The following is a 14,074-nucleotide window of genomic DNA, read 5'->3' on the forward strand; positions in this document are numbered from 1 at the left end:
ATTTTTACATTTTTATTATGGTAATTTTCATTATTTTTCTTATTTAAATTTTTACTACAGTAAGTCCTTCCTTAAATTATTTATTCTATTTAGATTTTGTATTTTTGTCGAGTATTACAGTAAGTCCTTCTTGAAATTGTTTTTAAAATTAAAATTCTAAATTTTTATTACAGTAATTTACTTTATTTTGTATTTACATTTTTATTACAGCGTGTCCTCCCTTAAATTATTTATTGTATTTATTTGTGTTGAGTATTACAGTAAGTCCTTCTTTAAATTGTGTTTTAATTATTTTTTAAATTTTTATTACAGTAATTTATTTTTTATTTAAATTTTTACTACATTGGGTCCTACCTTAAATTATTTATTGTATTTATTTGTGTTGCGTATTACAGTAAGTCCTTCTTTAAATAGTTTTTTTGATTAAGTTTTACATTTTCATTACAGTAATTTACTTTATTTTTTATTACAGAGGGTTTTCCCTTAAATTATTTATTTGAGTTGAGTATTACAGTGAGTCCCTCTTGAATTAGTTTTATAATACATTTTTATTATTGTAATTTTCTTTATTTTTTCGTATTTACATTTTTACTACAGTAAGTCCTTCCTTAAATTATTTATTGTATCTAGATTTTGTATTTTTGTTGAGTATTACAATACGTTCTTTAAATTATTTTTTAAAATGTATTTTTTTACATTTTTATTACAGTAATTTACTTTATTTACATTTTTACTAAAGTTGGTCTTCAAATCATTTATTGTGTTTATTTTTGTTGAGTATTACAGTAAGTCCTTCTTTAAATTGTTTTTATAATTAAATTTTAAGTAATTTACTTTATTTCTTCTTATTTAAATTATTACTACATTGGGTCCTCCCTTAAATTATTTATTGTATTTAGATTTTGTATTTGTGTTGAGTATTACAGTAAGTCCTTCTTGAAATTGTTTTTAAAATTGTATTTTTACATTTTTATTACAGTAATTTACTTTATTTTGTATTTACATTTTTATTACAGCGGATCCTCCCTTAAATTATTTATTGTATTTAGATTTTGTATTTTTGTTGAGTATTTTAATAAGTCCTTCTTGAAATTATTTTTAAAATGCATTTTTAAAAATTTTTTTATTACAGTAATTTACTTTATTTACATTTTTACTACAGTGGGTCCTCAAATCATTTATTGTATTTATTTTTGTTGAGTATTACAATAAGTCCTTCTTTAAATTGTTTTTAAAATTAAATTTTTATTACAGTGATTTACTTTATTTTTTATTTACATTTTTACTACATTGGGTCCTCCCTTAAATTACTTATTGTATTTAGATTTTGTATTTTTGTTGAGTATTTCAATAAGTCCTTCTTTAAATGATCTTAAAAATGTAATTTTGACTTTTTTTTTAACAGTAATTTACTTTTTTTTTTTACTACATTCGGTCCTCCCTTAGATTATTTAATCTATTTATATTGTTTTTTAAATTAATTTTTTCATGTTTATTACAGTAATTTACTTAATTTTTTCTTATTATCATTATTACTACAGTAAGTCCTCCCTTAAATTATCTATTCTATTTAGATTTTGTATTTTTGTTGAGGATTACAGTAAGTCCTTCTTTAAATTGTTTTTTACATTTTTATTACGGTAATTTACTTTTTTTTTCTTATTTAAATTTTTACTACAGTAAGTACTCCCTTAAATTATTTATTTTATTTAGATTTTGTATTTTTGTTGAGTATTACAGTAAGTCCTTCTTTAAATTGTTTTTAAATTTAATTTTTTTCATTTTTATTACAGTAATTTACTTTTTTTTGTATTAAATTGGTTCCTCCCTTAAATTATTTAATCTATTTGAATTTGTATTTTTTTTAACTATTACTGTAAATCCTTCTTTATTTCGTTTTAAAAATGTTATTTTTACATTTTTTTTACAGTAATTAACTTTATTTCTTTCTTATTTAAATTTTTACTACAGTCGGTCCTAAATGAAATTATTTATTTTATTTTAATTTTGTTGTATTACAGTGAGTCATTCAAATATTTTTTAAATTTACATATACATTTTTGGTACAGTAATTTACCTTATTTTTTTATTCACATTTTTTATTACAGCGGTTCTTTCCTAAGTACCTCGGAGTCTTGTTCACGAGTGAGGGAAGAGTGGATGGTGAGATGGACAGGCGGATCGGTGCGGCATCTTCAGTAATGCGGACGCTGTATCGATCCATTGTGGTAAGAAGGAGCTGAGCCGGAAGGCAAAGCTCTCAATTTACCGGCCGATCTACGTTCCCATCCTCACCTATGGTCATGAGCTTTGGGTTATGACCGAAAGGACAAGATCACGGGTACAAGCGGCCCAAATGAGTTTCCTCCGCCGGGTGGCGGGGCTCTCCCTTAGAGATAGGGTGAGAAGCTCTGTCATCCGGGAGGAGCTCAGAGTAAAGCTGCTGCTCCTCCACATGGAGAGGAGCCAGATGAGGTGGTTCGGGCATCTGGTCAAGATGCCACCCGAACGCCTCCCTAGGGAGGTGTTTAGGGCATGTCCGACCGGTGGGAGGCCACAGGGAAGACCCAGGACACGTTGGGAAGACTATGTCTCCCGGCTGGCCTGGGAACGCCTCGGAATTCCCCGGGAGGAGCTGGACAAAGTGGCTGGGGAGAGGGAAGTCTGGGCTTCCCTGCTTAGGCTGCTGCCCCCGCGACCCGACCTCGGATAAGCGGAAGAAGATGGATGGATACTTTATTTTTTATTTACATTTTTACTACATTGGGTCCTCCCTTAAATTATTTATTGTATTTAGATTTTGTATTTTTGTTGAATATTTCAATAAGTCCTCCTTTAAATAATCTAAAAATTTTATTTTTAAATTTTTATTACAGTAATTTCCTTTTTTTTACTACATTTGGTCCTCCCTTAGATTATTTAATCTATTTAAATTGTTTTTTAAATTAATTTTTACATGTTTATTACAGGAATTTACTTTATTTTTTCTTATTATCATTTTTACTACAGTAAGTCCTCCCTTAAAGGCCTACTGAAAGCCACTACTAGCGACCACGCAGTCTGATAGTTTATATATCAATGATGAAATCTTAACATTGCAACACATGCCAATACGGCCGGGTTAACTTATAAAGTGCCATTTTAAACTTCCCAGGAAACTTCCGCTTGAAAATGTCGCGGTATGATGACGTATGCGCGTGACGTCACGAGGTCAAGGGAAGTGTTTGGACCCAATTCAAATACCTCTGTTTTCTTCGACAAAATTCCACAGTATTCTGGACATCTGTGTTGGTGAATCTTTTGCAATTTGTTTAATGGACAATGGAGACTGCAAATAAGAAAGTTGTAGGTGCGATCGGTGGAGCGGCGGACTACAGCAACACCAACACCAACACCAGGAGGTTGTGTTGTGTTTTGAGCAGAATAGCAGATGCACTACAGTGAGTAAGCCCGCCGCCGCATCTAAGTTAGCTTCTGTTTTTTTTAGCTTCGCCAAGCTGAATATTATTAATCGTGTATTTACATGTTCATGGTTTAATAGTATTTTTGATCTTTTGTCTATCCATCCAGTCAGGGTTTTTTTTAATTTAGTTTCTATCTGCATTTGAGACTGCTATGCTATCACGTTGGCTACGTGGCTAGGTTAGCTTCTATTTTTTTAGCTTCGAAAAGCTGAATATTATTAATCATGTATTTACATGTTCATGGTTTAATAGTATTTTTGATCTTCTGTCTATCCTTCCAGTCAGGGTTTTTTTAATTTAGTTTCTATCTGCATTTGAGACTGCTATGCTATCACGTTGGCTACGTAGCTAGATTAGCTTCTATTTTTTTTAGCTTCGAAAAGCTGAATATTATTAATCGTGTATTTACATGTTCATGGTTTAATAGTATTTTTGATCTTCTGTCTATCCATCCAGTCAGGTTTTTTTAAATGTAGTTTCTATCTGCATTTGAGACTGCTATGCTATCACGTTGGCTACGTTGCTAGGTTAGCTTCTATTTTTTTAGCTTCGCAAAGCTGAATATTATTAATCGTGTATTTACATGTTCAGTCACTGTGAATGTCCATTTCGCGTTCTCGACTCTCATTTTCAAGAGGATATAGTATCCGAGGTGGTTTAAAATACAAATCCGTGATTCACAATAGAAAAAGGAGAGAGTGTGGAATCCAATGAGCCAGCTTGTACCTAAGTTACGGTCAGAGCGAAAAAAGATACGTCCATCACTGCCTCTCAAGTCCTTCACTGTAACGTTCCTCATCTACGAATCTTTCATCCTCGCTCAAATTAATGGGGTAATCGTCACTTTCTCGGTCCGAATCTCTCTCGCTCCATTGTAAACAACGGGGAATTGTGAGGAATACTAGCTCCTGTGACGTCATGCTACTTCCGGTACAGGCAAGGCTTTTTTTTTATTAGCGAGCAAAAGTTGCGAACTTTATCGTCGATTTTCTCTACTAAATCCTTTCAGCAAAAATATGGCAATATCGCGAAATGATCAAGTATGACACATAGAATGGATCTGCTATTCCCGTTTAAATAAAACAATTTCATTTCAGTAGGCCTTTAAAATACTTATTTTATTTAGATTTTGTATTTTTGTTGAGCATTACAGTAAGTCCTTCTTTAAATAGTTTTTTACATTTTTATTACGGTAATTTACTTTTTTTTTTCTTATTTAAATTTTTACTACAGAAAGTACTCCCTTAAATAATTTATTTTATTTAGATTTTATATTTTTGTTGAGTATTACAGTAAGTTCTTATTTAAATTGTTTTTAAATTTAAATTTTTTCATTTTTATTACAGTAATTTACTTTTTTTTATTACATTGGTTCCTCCCTTAAATTATTTAATCTATTTGAATTTGTGTATTTTTATTTTTTTACTATTACTATAAATCTTCCTTTATTTCATATTCAAAATGTTATTTTTACATTTTTATTACAGTAATTTACTTTATTTCTTTATTTAAATTTTTTACTACAGTCGGTCCTAAATGAAATTATTTATTTTATATTACTTTTGTTGTATTACAGTGAGTCTTTCAAATAATTTTTTAAATTTACATATACATTTTTGGTACAGTAATTTACCTTATTTTTTTATTACAGCGGTTCTTTCCTTAAATCATTTATTGTATTTGAATTTAGTATTTTTAGTACTACAGTAAGTATTTATTTATTTAGAATATTTAAAACATTTAATTTTTAAATTTTTATTACAGTAATTTACTTTATTGATATTTTAAAATATGACTACAGTGGGTCCTCCTTTACGTTTTTTTTATTGTATTTATTTTTTGTAGTATTTCAGTGAGTCCTTCTGGAAATGTTTTTTTTAATTTAATCCAGTAATTTAAAACTGTTTATATTTTGTTTTACTACAGTATGTCCTTTAAATTTCTATATACATAAAAACATATTTATATCTGACATTCTTTTCATTTCTGTTGATAATGCATAATTTTTCCATATTTGAAAGCTCGTCAATTAACAACAATAATAATACAAATAATGATGATGACAATAATGATTAATAATAATATTAATAATAATACAAAATTACCACTATTGGTAATATACTACTACTAATAATAATGATAATATTAATAATAATATAAATGCTACTACTACTAATATTTACATATTAAAATGGAAATAGTGTAGATTATTATTACATACTGTACTTATTGGCACTACATTCTGTTGTACTGTTTTTAAATAATATTTATACCTAAATGTTTGTTTACCTTTGTAAAATGTATATAATATTTATAACTAAATGTTTGTTTACCTTTGTAAAATGTATATAATGTTTATACCTAAATGTTTGTTTACCTTTGTAAAAATTATATAATATTTATACCTAAATGTTTGTTTACCTTTGTAAAATGTATATAATATTTATAACTAAATGTTTGTTTACCTTTGTAAAATGTATATAATATTTATACATAAATGTCTGTTTACCTTTGTAAAAATGATATAATATTTATACCTAAATGTTTGTTTACCTTTATAAAAAACATGTTAGGTGTTAAAATGTCATGTTTTTGGGGAGAAGGTAATCGGGAAAACTTGGCTGATTTTTACTGGCTAAACTTTTCACAAATAACCAGCTGCATCCTGGAACCAATTAATCTGTAACTGTGTGTGTGTGTGATATAAATGGTAAAGTCCATCTTGGCCACACGAGGGCGCGCTCACACTACTGCTGTCTGCTAGCATGCAGGGATTGTCTGCCCTTTTTTCATCCACATGGAACTTTTTGTTTTTTTAATCCACAGGGAACTTTTTCTTTTTTTATCCACAGGGATTTTTTTTAAAATCCACATGGAACTTTTTTTTTTTGTAACTTTTTTTCATCCACATGAAACTTGTATGTATTTTTTACTTATTTCAATCCACATGACACTTTTTTTGGTACTTTTTTTAATCCACATGCAATTTACATATTTTTTTTCCTCATGGAACTTGTAATAACTTGTAATTAAATTATTTATTTTTTCTTCCACATAAAACTTTTTTTCCCTCCAAATGGAACTTTTTATTTAAAATTTTATTTTATTGTTTACATGCAACTTTTCTGTTACTAACTTTTTTTCTTTCGATTTATCCACATGGAACTTTTTTTATTTACATTTTTTTTAAACGTTTTTCTCTTTTTTCATCCAAATGGAACATTTTCTCCTGTTTGTCCTTTTTTTCTTTTTTCATCCACACAAAACCTTATTTTTTTACTATTTCTTTCTTTTTTTATTCACATTAGACTTAGTTAACCTATTTTTTCTTTATTTTTGTACCTTTCTTAATTTTTTTTCACCCACATGGAACTTTTAATTTTTTTCCTTTTTTTTTTATACACATGAAACTTTGTTTTTTAATGTTTTCTTTATTTTTGGATCCACATGGAACTTTTTATTTGATCTTTGTTGAATTTTTTTTTTTTAATCCACATGGAATTTAAAGGCCTACTGAAATGAATTTTTTTTATTTAAACGGGGATAGCAGATCCATTCTATGTGTCATACTTGATCATTTCGCGATATTGCCATATTTTTGCTGAAAGGATTTAGTAGAGAACATCGACGATAAAGTTCGCAACTTTTGGTCGCTGATAAAAAAGCCTTGCCTGTACAGGAAGTAGCGTGACGTCACAGGTTGTGGAGCTCCTCACATCTGCACATTGTTTACACCAGCAGCGAGAGCGATTCGGACCGAGAAAGCGACGATTACCCCATTAATTTGAGCGAGGATGAAAGATTTGTGGATGAGGAAAGTGAGAGTGAAGGATTAGAGTGCAGTGCAGGACATATATTTTTTCGCTCTGACCGTCATTTAGGTAAAAGGGCTCATTGGATTCCACACTTTCTCCTTTTTCTATTGTGGATCATGGATTTGTATTTTAAACCACCTCGGATACTATATCCTCTTGAAAATGAGAGCCGAGAACGCGAAATGGACATTCACAGTGACTTTTATCTCCACGACAATACATCGGCGAAGCACTTTAGCTACAGAGCTAACGTGAAAGCATCGTGCTTAACTGCAGATAGAAACAGAAGAAATAATCCCCTGACTGGAAGGATAGACAGAAGATCAACAATACTACTATTACTTCTACTATCAGGAGACACCGAACCAAACTCTGGACCTGCAACCACACGGTTAATGCTGGCGAAGCCTAGCAATGCTGTTGCTAACGACGCCATTGAAGCTAACTTAGCTACGGGACCTCATCAGAGCTATGCTAAAAACATTACCTCTCCACCTACGCCAGCCCTCATCTGCTCATCACGACCCGTGCTCACCTGCGTTCCAGCGATCGACGGCACGACGGAGGACTTCACCCGATCATCGATGCGGTCGGCGGCCCGGAGACGGAGGAAGTCAACCCAGACAGCGGTGAGGACAGCGGCGCGGCGGCGGATGGCGTTGTAGCTTTCGACGACACCCCGGCTGCCATCAGAGTCGGTAAGAAACATATATTTCCCCAAAGTTACGTACGTGACATGCACATAGCGGCACGCACGTACGGGCAAGCGATCAAATGTTTGGAAGCCAAAGCTGTACTCACGGTAGCACGTCTGCTATCCAACTCAAAGTCCTCCTGGTTGTGTTGCTGCAGCCAGCCGCTAATACACCGCTTCCCACCTACAGCTTTCTGCTTTGCAGTCTCCATTGTTCATTGAACAAATTGCAAAAGATTCACCAACACAGACGTCCAGAATACTGTGGAATTATGTGGTGAAAACAGACGACTTAAGCTGGCCACCGTGCTATTCCAAAATGTCTGCTTCAACCCGTGACGTGACGCGCAAACGTCATAATACATAGAAGTTTTCAGCCGGATATTTGCCGGGAAATTTAAAATGTCACTTTATAAGTTAACCCGGCCGTATTGGCATGTGTTGCAATGTTAAGATTTCATCATTGATATATAAACTATCAGACTGCGTGGTCGCTAGTAGTGGCTTTCAGTAGGCCTTTAATAAACATGCAAACTTTTTTTTTCAATTTTGCAGACGAACACTACAGAGTCACATGACTAGGTATTTGACACATGCTAATCGTTAGCATGCTAACATTAACATGCTAACTTTTCTTTTGTGCCAATTTTACAGATGAACAATCATGCACACACCAGCCAAAGTTGGTTTTTATTCAGTCCATCCAGGATTTTTCAGCTTTTTTGAGGTTATTGCCGACTTAAGTGCCTAAATTTGCGGCAGCTTTTTCATAAAGTTGCAATGTTTTGAAGTTTCATTTTTTTCTCCCAATAACCTCGAATCAACTTCTGGTTTCATGAATTTGTTATCAATGTTTTAGGTAGTCATTTGTCAACTATAGAGAGTGATCTAAAGCACGGAGGAGCGATTATCATCACACTTCAACATCTCTAACCTGTAAATCTTTGCTCGGTCCGCATCGCAAATGAAAATACGCTTTTACCCGTCTTATCCTGGATGAACAAATGTTAAATATATTAATACATGCTAACTAGGGAGTACATGTTTACATACTATATTACCCAGAAGGCTTAGCGCTGTAAACAGGAGCAGGAAGTTCCAAACAGTCCCTTTAATGCAGTGCTTCTTAAATAGTGGGACGTTAGAGGAAATAGCGTATAGTATATTTAGTGTTAGAAAATATTTTTATTAAAATATTTATTATATATATATGTATATATAGACACCCGTATAGCCTATATATATATATATATATATATGTATGTATGTGTGTACATATTATACAAATTTATTTATAATTAATAATTAATATAATTGGATATTAAGAGTATGTAAAAGTTGAACTCCTACCTTGTTTACTTCTGTAGAAACCTCCTTAAAGGTTTCTAATCAATCAGAAACATCAAGCAGCTAAAATGCGCCAAACATGAATAAGTGTTTTGCATTATTCCCATCATGCATTGCGGTGTAATTTTGAATTATGTATTGTGTTTGGACATTTTTTTTTAATAATACCCACAAAGTTAAGTACAGTGAGCAGGTTGTGTGACGTGTGACCATGTGTGTTGACTTTTTGTGTTGATTGACTGGCGCCATAACTGGGAGAGGTTGTTTGGATTGGGTACTACAAAACCCCAAACCACGTTGTCACATTGTGTAAATGGTAAATAAAAAGAGAATACAACTAATCCTTTTCAACTTATATTCAATTGAATAGACTGCAAAGACAAGATATTTCATGTTCACACTGAGAAACTTTGTTGTTTTTGGCAAATATTAGCTCATTTGGAATTTGATGCCCACAACATGTTTCAAAAAAGCTGGCACAAGTGGCAAAAAAGACTGAGAAAGTTGAGGAATGCTCATCAAACACTTATTTGGAACACCCCACAGGTGAACAGGCTACTTGGGAACAGGTGGGCGCCATGATTGGGTATAAAAGCAGCTTCCATGAAATGCTCAGTCATTCACAAACAAGGACGGGGCGAGGGTCACCACTTTGTCAACAAATGCCTGAGCAAATTGTTTAAGAACAACATTTCTCAAACAGCTATTGCAAGGAATTTAGGGATTTCACCATCTACGCTCCATAATATCATCAAAGGGTTCAGAGAATCTGGAGAAATCACTGCACGTAAGCCATGATATTACGCACCTTGGATCCCTCAGGTGGTACTGCATCAAAAATCCACATCAGTGTGTAAAGGATATCACCACATGGGCTCAGGAACACTTCAGAAAACCACTGTCAGTAACTACAGCTGGTCGCTACATCATTAAGTGCAAGTTACTACTGTGCAAAGCCAATGCCATATATCAACAACACCCAGAAACACCGCCGGCTTTGTGGGCCTGAGCTCATCTAAGATGGACTGATGCAAAGTGGAAAAGTGTTCTGTGGTCTGACGAGTCCACATTTCAAATTGTTTTGGGAAACTGTGGACGTCGTGTCCTCCGGACCAAAGAGGAAAAGAACCATCCGGATTGTTCTAGGCGCAAAGTGTAAAAGGCAGCATGTGTGATGGTATGGGGGTGTATTAGTGGCCAAGACATGGGTAACTTACACATCTGTGAAGGCACCATTAATGCTGAAAGGTACATACAGCTTTTGGAGCAACATATGTTGCCATCCAAGCAACGTTATCATGGACGCCCCTGCTTATTTCAGCAAGACAATGCCAAGCCACGTGTTACAACAGCGTGGCGTCATAGTAAAAGAGTGAGGGTACTAGACTGGCCTGCCTGTAGTCCAGACCTGTCTCCCATTGAAAATGTGTGGCGCATTATGAAGCCTGAAGAGTCTTTATTGAACTCGTGACGTCTAACTGAAGACGTCGGTGGGGCCCCACTTGGCCCGCGGTTTGGGGAGCCCCTGCTTTTGACACATCGCACACTCTGTCGCCATCTTGCATTACCATTACATCCCCCCTGTCCCCCCCTTGTTACGACCTGCTGAACCAGCACACGCTGGCCTGTCCGTCAAAAGGAAGAAACAGGTGCCACTGCAACACACCCCCCCGGCCAAAGGCAACACACACACACACACACACACACACACACACACACACACACACACACACACACACACACACACACACACACACACACACACACACACACATTTGTGTATTACTGACCTTCTTGAGACCTGAGAAAAATGCCCCCCTCTTTAGGACCACCCTTTCTAGATATTTAAAGAACTGTATTTACAACATTAATAATATATACATACTATGCACATATGAAAAAGCTTGTTGTGAAAAATTAGTTGAAATTTCACAAGAAAAAGGTCACAATTTCACAAGAAAAACTTAGAATGTGGCAGTATTATAATAAAAGTCGTCATTTTACTAAACGCAAGTCAAAATTTTACAAGAAAGACTGAACATTTGTGCAATATTATGTAAAAGTTGCAATTCTACTCAATAACAATCGCAATTTTACAAGAAAAGCTTAAAATGTTGGCAATTTTATGAAAAGAGTCGTAATTTTACTCGACTAAAGTCACAATTTTCTAAGAACACTTTAAAATTCTGGCAATATTATAATAATTTGAATATTACTTGGCAAAATTATGACAAAATTCACAATTTTTCTCAAAAAAATTTCACTGTTTTACAAGAACAACAACAAAAATTGGCAATATTGTGATAAAAGTCAGATTTTTATATGACAAATGTCACCATTTTGCATAAAAAAGTAATAATTTTACATAAAAAAGTAATCATTTTTACGAGAAACTATTGCAACATTACAGAAACAGAAAGAATATGAGAAATTGTTCCCAATTTTATAAGAAAAAAGTCGACACATTGTGAGAAAAAGACTGCTTTTAGTAAAAAAAAAAAAGTTTTTATTTTTGGTTTGTAATTGTTTTTTAATCTTCATTATTTACTTCAAGTTATTACAGTATGTCTCTATATACATATTTATTTTTTTGTATTAATTTTGGCCAAAAGGGGTGCATTTCAATTTCTTACACACACATGTTATTACATATGTTGACCAGAGGAGGGGCATGTCAAATTTATACACACACTTGTTATTTCATATGTAGACTTTTAAAACTGACAGTCAATTTGAAAAAAATGCCTCCGTTTTGGGACCACCCTCATTTTGACAGATGTCACCAGCAAATGAGACATTGTCTATTAGATGCAATGTTATTGATTTATGTCATCACTTGTTCACACCTCCTCATATGGAAGATACTTTTCCTTCTTCGTGTCTCAAGAAGGGCAGAAATACAAGGACACACACACACACACACACACACACACACACACACACACACACACACACACACACACACACATTCTTGTATTTGTTACCTTCTTGAGACCTGAGATAAATGCCTAATAAATAATAAAAGTCGTCATTTTACACAACGCAAGTCAAAATTTTACAAGAAAGACTGAACATTTGTTGAATATTATGATAAAAGTTGGAATTTTACTCAATATAAGTTGCAATTTTACAAGAAAAGCTTACATTTTTGGCAATTTTTCGAAAAGAGTCGTAATTTTACTCGACGAGTCACAATTTTCTAAGAACACTTAAAATTTTTGGCAATATTATAATAATAATTTGAATTTTACTTGGCAAAATTATGACAAAATTCACAATTTTTGTCAAAAAAATGTCACTGTTTTACAAGAACAAAAAAAAAAAGGGAAATATTGTGATAAAAGTCTGAATTTTATATGACATGTCGCCATTTTGCATTAAAAAGTAATAATTTTAGGAGAAAATATTTCAATATTACAGAAACAGAAAGAATATGAGAAATTGTTATTATTTTATAAGAAAATTCGACGCAGTGAAAAAAAGACTGCTTTTAGTAAAAACATTTTTTTTAAAATTTTTTTGTTTGTAATTGCTTTTTAATCTTCATTATTTACTTCAAGTTATTACAGTATGTCTCTATATACATATTTATTTTTTTGTATTAATTTTGGCCAAAGGGGGCGCATTTCAATTTCTTACAAACACTTGTTATTACATATGTTGACCAGAGGGGGAGCACTTCAAATTTATACACACACTTGTTATTTCATATGTTGACTTTTAAAACTGACAGTCAACTTGAAAAAAATGCCTCCTTTTTGGGACCACCCTCATTTTGATAGATGTCACCAGCAAATGAGACATTGTCTATTAGATGCAATGTTATTGATTTATGTCATCACTTGTTCACACCTCCTCATATGGAAGATACTTTTCCTTCTTCATGTCTCAAGAAGCGCAGAAATACAAGAACACACACACACACACACACACACACACACACACACACACACACACACACACACACACACACACACACACACACACACACACACACACACACACTCACACACACACACACACACACACACTTAAGAGGGTGACCCAGAGGCATTTTGTCCTGCCAAAACGTTTGCCCCCCCACCCCACGTTAGCGACAGCGCCTCTTTACCCGAGAGAGGTCAAACCCCCGTGTGTCACATGACACACGGCGTGGGTCACATGACACATGCCGTGGGTCACATGACGTGAAAGTCTCATCAAAGCACGGGGAAAAAAAAGAAGAAGTAAATCAATCAAATAAAGTGTGTTCCTCAATCAGAGAGTCCGCATATGTCTGGGGGCGGGGCCTCGGTGGGTGTGGGGGGGAGGGGCTTGTGTGTGGGGGGGGGAGACGTTCCCTCACAGTTGGCACTGAGGGGTCGTCGGGGCGATCGAGGCAGAGAGGAAGACAGGAAGCGGCCGTCTCACCTTCGGGAGCGCTGATGAAAGCGAGGACGTGAAAAAGAAGATGAAAGGCAAGAAATCGGCGAAGAACAACATTTAGTCGCCACTCTCCCTCGACCAATCATCTTCTTCCATTCCAACTCAAGCCACTCCTCCACCCTCGTTCATGTAAGTATCATTCTGCCATTAATATTGTCCGCTGTCTTCTTTAAACTTACTGAAGAAGGGCACACGTGTCTTTTATTTTCATGTTTTGTAAAAACACTGTACGTTTGTGTGTGTGTATTTAAGTGTGTGTGTGTGTGCATTCCTGTGACTTCTCTCAGGCTTTCCACCGCCAATCAATCATGTTGTCAAGTTATTAGGTA

At 33.9% G+C, this 14,074-nt stretch overlaps 1 protein-coding gene across 1 annotated transcript in view; it reads right to left on the reverse strand.

Moving 5' to 3' along the window:
* LOC133659789 (uncharacterized) overlaps positions 1 to 14,074 on the reverse strand; it is a 31,200-nt gene that overhangs the window by 6,082 nt on the left and 11,044 nt on the right. The window lies entirely within an intron of this gene.

This window comes from Entelurus aequoreus, linkage group LG11 (genome assembly GCF_033978785.1).
Source record: "Entelurus aequoreus isolate RoL-2023_Sb linkage group LG11, RoL_Eaeq_v1.1, whole genome shotgun sequence".
Taxonomy (NCBI): Eukaryota; Metazoa; Chordata; class Actinopteri; order Syngnathiformes; family Syngnathidae; genus Entelurus; species Entelurus aequoreus.